At 47.9% G+C, this 8,743-nt stretch overlaps 1 pseudogene across 1 annotated transcript; it reads left to right on the forward strand.

Annotated features, from left to right (window-relative positions):
* The first annotated feature begins 884 nt into the window (after nucleotides 1-884).
* LOC110741119 lies at nucleotides 885-7,559 on the forward strand (annotated as a pseudogene). Its single transcript, XR_002516849.2, has one exon. The product of XR_002516849.2 is annotated as a 40S ribosomal protein S14-like (transcript).
* Nucleotides 7,560-8,743: the final 1,184 nt, after the last annotated feature.

Consider the following 8,743-nt stretch of genomic DNA (forward strand, 5'->3'; position numbering starts at 1 on the left):
AAGAGAACTGCCTTCTTCACCGCCGGGCATCAGCCTGTGGAAATCTGTGCCCAGACAGCTCAGGTGGCAGCTTATCCAAGTCCCCAGCACCCAGCTTTGTCTGCCCCAGGACAATTGCCCCATTGTCTTCAGGCTAATGAAGTTTCTGGTCAAAACAATGATTTCAAACATCTCTTGAGCCTCTCTGCCCTCCATCTGGAACAGACAAGTACATCAATCCCTTCAAACCTGCCTCCTCCAAGTGCATTCTGTAGAGTTAGTGCATGGGGGTGCATTTTAATCAACCATATTGGCCAACGCTACCTACCTGGAGTGAGCCCAACCCCCAACTAAACTGTGAGCTGTGGAAATGAACACACGCCAGCCAAGTGAGGAGCAAAGCCTATTGATTCAGAACTTGTGCTAGTGACGGAGTTGGCCACCATCTCTTGTGTTTTGGCAGAAACTCAGAGGGAAGCAGGGGAGTGGGAAAGCCTCAAAGAGGAAAGAAAGGAAGGCTTCGGGTGTGCCCTGAGTGGAGGGTGTTGGCCTGGGGAAAATGAAGGCGGCTACAAGAAATGGGACCTCCCGTGTGATTGGTTAGGGAGCATGTTTGGCTTTCTTCCATTGGTCCTAAGTTGGAAGTGGTGACAAAAACCTAGGGAATCAGGCCAGGCGTGGTGGCTCACGCCTGTAATCCCAGCACTTTGAGGGGTTAAGGTGGGCAGATCACTTAAGGTCAGGAGTTTGAGACCAGCCTGGCCAACATGGTGAAACCCTGTCTCTACTAAATATACAAAAAATTAACCAGGCATGGTGGTGCGCACTTGTAATCCCAGCTACTCGGGAGACTGAGGTGGCAGAGTCGCTCGAACCTGGGAGGCAGAGGTTGCAGTGAGCTGAGATTGAGCCACTGCACTCCAGCCTGGGGGACAGAGCGAGACTCCATCTCAAAACAAAAACAAAACAAAACAAAAATACCTAGGGAATCAATCAGTTATTAATCGAGTCCTAGAATTTTGGGTCTGATTGCTATAGGAGCTGTTGTTTGGCTTCTGGGCTGATTCCTACAGACTGTGGGTCAGAGTTCCGTCTTTCTACACGGTCTTGACATTGTCTGTCTGTATGTTGACTCTCTCATTGTGTACAGGCTGTCTTCTCCCAGCCTGCTTAAAATTAATAAGAGTTTGAACAGACAAGTATGCGGAGGGAACATCATCATTTGTACAAATAGTCTCAGATGGAAATTCTGCATGCCTTTGAAAGAAAGTTTGAGAGGTAGACCTCAACAGCTTCCTCGGCCCAGCTGAAGTCTCTCTCCCTGAAGGCACATGCACCTTTCTCAGCCATTGCTGGGAATTCAGGATTGTGTGTTGGAGGCCAACATTGGGTATCCTGAGTGGAAGCCATGAACTGGGGCAAGTCCTCCTGGTACACACACACCCAGCTTCTTTTTCCTCCCTCTTCTGCCCTATCCCAGGGAGCCCTCTTTGCACCAGCCCACCCACTGGCCAAACTTCAAGGTCTTGTCTTCATACTTACTGCTTTTTTCTAAGGGAAAAGTTATGGAGTAGGCAGTCAAGGTTCATTTATTTTTAACCAGGAGACAATGCCCCCAAACAAGAACTGAGTCCCTAGTTATGGAATGTCAGACACCTTGCAGCAGGTGGTGGTTCTGAAACTCCCGGATCCATATGGCAGCCAACTCCACCCACATGTCAGGCGGGTGACTGCATTTCCAGACATATTCCTTGTTTAGATGAGGAGATTCTGCCCCCACTAACATTCCTTCAAGTAGCAAAATGATGCTAGATCTTTCCAGAGGTCACAGACTGAAGGCTTGGGGGCTACAGTCTGGAATGTGTTTTGCTTGGCACACATGCATTTTAAGTTGTTTAATGAACTATCAAGATGTAAAGCTCAGGAGCTGACCTTTCATGTTAAAAAGAAAATCTATATTTTCCAACTAGTCTTGGAAAATGGGATGCTCTGGCAGCACTTGGACATCTTCCCACCTGCAGATGCTCAGCAGAATGGCAGCTGCCCTGTGGAGAGGAAGCACCTGTTCCCTTCCTTACCACTCTCCTCGTCTGGCCTGCAGTTTCCTCCTGTGTGTCACAGTTATGGACTGATTGCTTGTGTCCTGCCAAATTCATATGTAGAAATCCTAACCCCCAAGGTGATCATATTAGGAGATGAGGCCTTTGGGAGGTGATGAGGTCACAAGGGTGGGGCCCTCATGACTGGGATTAGCACCCTTATGAAAGAGACCCCAGAGAGTTCTCTCACTCTCTTTCCACCATGCAAGAAAATGAGACGTTGAAGTCTTCAACCTGGAAGAGGGTCCCTGCCAGAACCTGGCCATGCTGGGACCTGATCTTGGACTTTGAGAACTGTGAGAAGTAATTTTCAGTTGTTTACAAGTCATCCCATCAATGGTATTCCACTATGGCAGTCCAAACTGACTAGGCCACTCACCTTCTTGGCCCAGTGGGCATTTGATCCAGAATAACTCATTACTGTCTGAGGAAAGCCCCACCATCTCTTTTCCCAGAAGTTTTTGTTTCTGGTGGCTTCATGGGGGGATTCCAGGCACAGTAGGGCTAAGCGATGGGTATAGAGCGACCCTACACCTTTGACTTGGCCTCCTGGGGACTTAGATGGATAGGTGTGTTTCCTAGGAGCCGTCTTTCCTGTCCTCACCCCTTTTCCCATGAGAAATGCCTCCTCTTGTCTCAGAAACAAAGGAAGGGGTCAGTTTCTGCCAATGTCTGCTCAGCCCAGAGCGAATGTCTGAGAGATTCAATGTGAATGTGCCGGTTGCCTACTGCAGATCAGGCTTGGTAGGTGGTGGTAGGTGGTTAAGGTTGAGTTTCAGCATCAAGTATGAGTTGTTACTGCTCAGGGTCTCAGTTTTCTCATCTGTAAAATGGGAAGATTCCTAGCTCTCAAATTTATAAGGCTCCACTGGCCATGTGTAAAATGTGGCAATTAGGGAATACTGTTGGCTGTTAACTATATTCACCAGGACAGGCTGGTTATGCTCTGGTAAAAAATAAACTCAGACTCAGTGTCTGCACCCAGCACACATTTATCTCTTGTGCATGCTATACGGCCATCTTGACTCAGCAAGGTTCTATTCTCTGTCACTTTACTTAGGAGGGTTGGATGGAAGAATCCCCCACAGTAGTGCCGTCAGTCTCTATGGCAGGGGAAAGGGGGCATGGTGTATCAAGCCTTGGGCTTGAAGGTCTATTCCCAGAAGAGACATCATTACCGCAACTCACATTTCATTGGCCAAAGTGAGTTACAAGCCAAGTTTAACTTCAAGGAGTGTGGCCCCAAGCCTCTGATTCTAAGTGCCACTGTCTTAAGGCATTTGAGCTCCTGTAACAAAATACTATAAGCTGGGTGACTTATCAACAAGAGAAATTATTTCTCCCAGTTCTGGAGGCTGGAAAGTCTAAGACTAAGGTACTGGCAAATTTGGTGTCTAATGAGAACCTATTTCCTGGTTTATAGATGGTGCCTTCTTGCTGTATTGTTACGTGGTGGAAGGGGCAGACAGGCTCTCTGGGGCCTCTTTTATAAGGGCACTGATCCCATTAATGACAGCTCTGCCTTTATGACCTAATCACCTTCCAGGGCCCCCACCTCCTAATGCCCTCACTGGGGGCTAGGTTTCTCCATATGAAGTCTGGGGGGACACAAATGTTCAGACCATGGCAGCGCTCTCTTCCCTCACAGCATGGCTGGCTCTCCAACTACAATAGCATGCCCCATGGCTCACTTCCAGAGAGACTGTCTGGAGAGGTTTGTCCTAAGAGATAGAAGAATGCATCCCGCCTCAAGTTTTAGTTCCACAGGTTCACCCAACAGGGAGGTAATAGTTACACATTCTTAATGAAAAGACCCAAAAGCCCAAAACATCCTGTGCTGCAGCATATAAAGCATCTTCTTCAGACCTGGTCCAAGACTACTCTGGGATTTTTGAGTCAGAAGAGAGCCAGAGCCTATTCAGCATGCTGTTTGACTCTGGTCCTAGCAGCCACCGCCATGTTAACAGGATGAGCAGGGCTTCCTTCAACTCAGGGTTCCCATGAAATTAAAAAGAATTCTCACCTTGACTTGGGATTGGGATTGTTGAACACTATCGATACTTCTTCCAAGGTCTCACAAGAGTTTGCCTCCTTATCGCAATGTGAAGACCTCTGTGGGGGAACAATTCATGGGTTCTTGGGGTCTTATAGGGGATGACAGAGAAGTGTCACCCCCACCCAACAGCCTGACTCAGTCTACTCCTCAGGAGGAACAGAAAGTGGTCTCTCTAGTGCCATGAAACCCCAAAAAGTGTCAACCAGTATTAAAGGCCTGCCTGATATACGACCCTCGAATGCAACAGTGTCCTTCTGAGGCCTCTCTAAAGAAGGCCAGGAAAGGTTTGCTAAGAAGGCTGTGCTGTTAAAAACAGAAAAAAAAGACCCTTACCCCATTGCTCTGTGCCTGGTGGCTATAGGGACATTATTTCACAAAAAAAGAAAGGGAAAAATAATTTTCAAAAATGATTTAAGAAATGTTGTCAAAGATAGCAAAGAACAAAAAACAGAGCCCTCAAAGAACAGGGCCCAGGACAGGATAAGCACTCAATAACATACAACACTGTAGTGCTGTTGAGTGCTAGCTGTTGTTGAATGCTAGCTGTTGTTGAGTGCTAGCTGTTGTTGAGTGCTTGTTGCTGAGTGCTAACTGTTGTTGAGTGCTAGCTGCTGAGTGCTAGCTGTTGTTGAGTGCTTGTTGTTGAGTGCTTGTTGCTGAGTGCTAACTGTTGTTGAGTGCTAGCTGCTGAGTGCTAGCTGTTGTTGAGTGCTAGCTGTTGTTGAGTGCTTGTTGTTGAGTGCTAGCTGTTGTTGAGTGCTTGTCCTGCCTGGGCCCTGTTCTTAGCCTTTGAGGTACATTTCTCCATTTAACTTCCACAATAGCCCTGTTAGGCAGCTAGTATTATTTCTGTTTTACAGATAAAGTTTGGTTTTAGCTCAGAGTGGTTCTGAATCTTATAAAAAGAAAAAAAAATCCCCAGGAACTGAATCAGCTCCAAAATAGCTCCATCTTAGGCTAAATATGGGATGTGACAAAGCCACCATCAAGCTAGGCCCCCCCGTCCTGACAGCTTCCCACCCCTTCCCTGCCCCTCACCCTGCTTTCCAGGGAGGGGTGGGCATCCTCTCAGTCCCATAATCTGTGCCAGACCCTCATATGAGGACTTGACAGGATTCAGCAGAGATGCAGGCCTCTGCTCTGCTGATCTCTTTGCATATAGTAATTTAATGAAGCCAGAAACTGCATAGAGCTAGTAATGGCACAACCAAGCAGCTTAAACTTTGAGCCACTAAACCATGCTGCCTCCTATTGTAATACGATTATATTATAACACAAGTTCAAGAGACCACCCACTGCTTTCTTTATTGGATCCTTCCAATAAAGTGCCGTGCTAGTAGCACAATTCCCCATGGACATAGAAAATAACTATTCTAAAATAAATCCGAGGACACACCCAGCCACAAAGTGGGAGGTGTATTATACAAATGCAACCAGGGCCCCTGGATCTGGCAGCTAGACCCACAGCAACAGCCTGTGTTTTCTCAGGGCTAAGAATGCACAGCTCAGACACGGAGAGCCTCTGAGCTGCCACAAAGTCATCAACACCTCCCTAGTAAAGGCCATTCTGACCACCCTTGGTGTTGAGTTTTCCTCGGAGAGCAGTTGAGAGCTAAGGTAGGGTGGAGAGCCAAGAGGAGGCAGGGAGAGCCAGAGATGGCAGCTGGCAACAGGACACAGAAAGAAAAGGGACTTCAAATACAGATCTAAGAATTCACAGGGCTTTTTGGTGCAGAGTCTGGAGATGATGCACAGAAATGACACCTTGAAAGGGGAAGGAAAAGAAGGAAGAACAGGTCATCAGCCCTGGACCTCAGGAGGCTGAAGGAGAGAATGTATTTGACATCTATCATATCTTTACATCCTTCAGTGACACATTTGTCCATGTCACTGACCTTTCTGGCAAAAAAAAAAAAAAAAAAAAAAATGTGCTGTGTGACTGGTGGGATGAAGGTAAAGGCTGGTCAGATGAATCCTCTCCACATGCTGCCATGCTGGCCACCCAGGATGTGGTCTATGTGGTCTAGAGGTGCAAGGAGCCAGGCATCACTGCCCTACATCAAACTCCAGGCCACAGAAGGAAATAGGACTGAGATTCCTGGACCTGGGGCCCGCTTAGGTATGAAGATCAGGTGCATTAAGGATGTCATTCCCATCCCCTCCAACAGCACCTGCAGGAACGGGGGTTGCCATGGTTGCCATCTGTGAGCAGGACTCCTCAAAATGTTTTCTGTTAATAAATTGCTTTCATGTAAACTAAAAAAAAAAAAAAAAAAAGAAAAAGAAAAAGAAAAGAAAGAGAGAGAGAGAGAGAGAGATAATTGACACAAAATGACGCCCAGTCTTGGTCTGCATGGTGAAGGGCCCAGGACTGATGGGCGGGGCCTCATTTGCATAATGCAACACCAGGGAGAGTCCTGTCACTTGCCCTCCTGAGTCCTGAAGAAAACCCTTCACTCCAATTCCCTGTGCATTGCTTCTAAAGGCAGACAATGTGTACAGTTCTAGAATTACGGTCACAGAAACTGCTAGAAGAATAATGTGCCTTATTTAAGTGCTTAGAGGTACCCCCTGAAGTTTGTGTTACCTGGAAGTTGGCCTCAGGGAAACACCTCATGGACCTTCTCTCAAGGATAAATGAGATGCAGGGACAAGGAAGGGAGAAAGGTTATTTTAACATTTTATTCACAGTCCCTGGGATTCTTTGGAGAGCACCTTAGGAATGTTCTTAACCTGAGTCCTCTTACTAAGTGTAATCACACAGTCTGCCAGGCTGGTCTTATTAACCCTACTTTGCAGCTGAGGCAACTACAAGAGATGACCTTTCCGGGCTGGTGGAGTGAAATTCGTCACGTACTGCATGCAGTCATGTACTGCAGTGACCAGTCCAGGTCCAATTTCTTTGACGGTATCATTGACGGGGTAACAGGGGAGAGGCAAGTGCAAGAGGAGAAATGGGGTGAAAATCCAGTACAGGGAAGCTTGAGCTGGGGCAGGATCGGGGAGCCAGGGTATGGGGCATGGTTGGGACTAAAACCCTTGTTAACACTGGCTTTAGCAAAAGAAATGGGCACCACCATCCCAGAGGACTTCCAGAAGATTCCTCCCTCCCCCACAGCTGGGCACAGAGCCTTACCTCCCCTGCACCCTGGCCCTGTCTCCCTATTTGGCAAGACTCCCGTGTCATCTGCTCCTCTCGACTTCAGCTCCCTCTTGGCACTGGAAATACTAAGGGAACCTAGCAGTCACACAGGATTCTAGGAATTCCTCCTTTCCAACTTCCTGAACTGGTTTTCAAATTCACCTCAGAGGTCCCTTTAAAAATCATGTTCCAAGTCTGGGCACAGTGGCTCATGCCTGTAATCCCAGCACTTTGGGAGGTCGAGGCAGGAGGACCTCCTGAGCCCAGGAGTTCAAGACCAGCCTGGGCAACAGAGTGAGATCGTGTCTCTACAGAAAATAAAAGAATTATGCTGGTGTGGTGGTGTGTGCCACTGCACTCCAGCCTGGATGACAATAAGAGACCTACTTCAAAAAACCCACACTCCACACAGTCAGGGGGTCTGCCATCCACAGATTCCAGACAGGGGGTTCCATCGGCCAGGCAGGAACGGCATGGGCAATGTCAGTAGCATGCACATCAGGTTAGCTTCTCTGAGGTCACAAAGTCACCTGGAAGTGGGGAATCCATGAGGGCCAGGCCCTCCACTGGAGGAGACCTTCCCTCCCCAGGCACCAGCCTCCCTGACATGGTTCCCTCCTCTCAGCCCTGGCCCACATGTTCCTGCCGAGGTAACATGTCCCCTGACTCCATGTTAGAAAACCATAAAGCCCCCAAGAGATATTTCTAACAATCATCTAAATATTGACTTTCACTTTATAAAACTTATAAAACATAAAGAACACTTGGAACAGCCCAGTTTTAATGCCGCCAACTTTTGTTTTCCAAAGAACAATTGGTAGACTTGGCCCCGAGGGGAGCAGAGCCCCGACTCTCAGACAAGGAGCCTCAACAGCGATTCCGTATCTTCGAGGCGGCAGAAGTTTTTGGTGAGCTTGTGTCATTTCTAAACACGGTGGTGAAGATGGGATCCTCTTCATTTTGCAAATGAGAAAATGGAAGAGCCCGAGGGACAAAGGGCCTCTCTCAAGGTGCCATGGTGAGAAGGAGGCAGAAGGAAGAGGGCCTCACCCTTGCCTTGATTCCACTGACTGGTGTTTATCGCGCCACGAGTGTCTTCAGGGAGCAGTCGTTCCCACACTGGAATGTTGACATGAGGAGCAAATGTGATGCCATCATGTAATTCCAGTGGCGGCTGGTCATCCCCTGCAAGGCTGAAATGACCCTCTCTGTTTCAATGCTAAGGAAGCAGCAGCTTTCCTCCCACTCCCACACAGAATGTGTGCAGCATCTTCAAGTCCCTGCCTCGCGTTTCTAGGCCCGTAGTGGGCTCTCCATGGTCAGGGAGTGGATCTTCCAGTTAGGTATTTTTCTGAAGCAACTGTCATTCTTTGCTTTTTGGAGCAAGACAGATTTTTAAAATCCTCTGGGAGAGCAAGAGGGTTGGCCAGAAAAGGCATGAAGAGTGGGAGAAGGGTGCATTGTGGA

This window comes from Papio anubis, chromosome 14 (genome assembly GCF_008728515.1).
Source record: "Papio anubis isolate 15944 chromosome 14, Panubis1.0, whole genome shotgun sequence".
Taxonomy (NCBI): domain Eukaryota; kingdom Metazoa; phylum Chordata; class Mammalia; order Primates; family Cercopithecidae; genus Papio; species Papio anubis.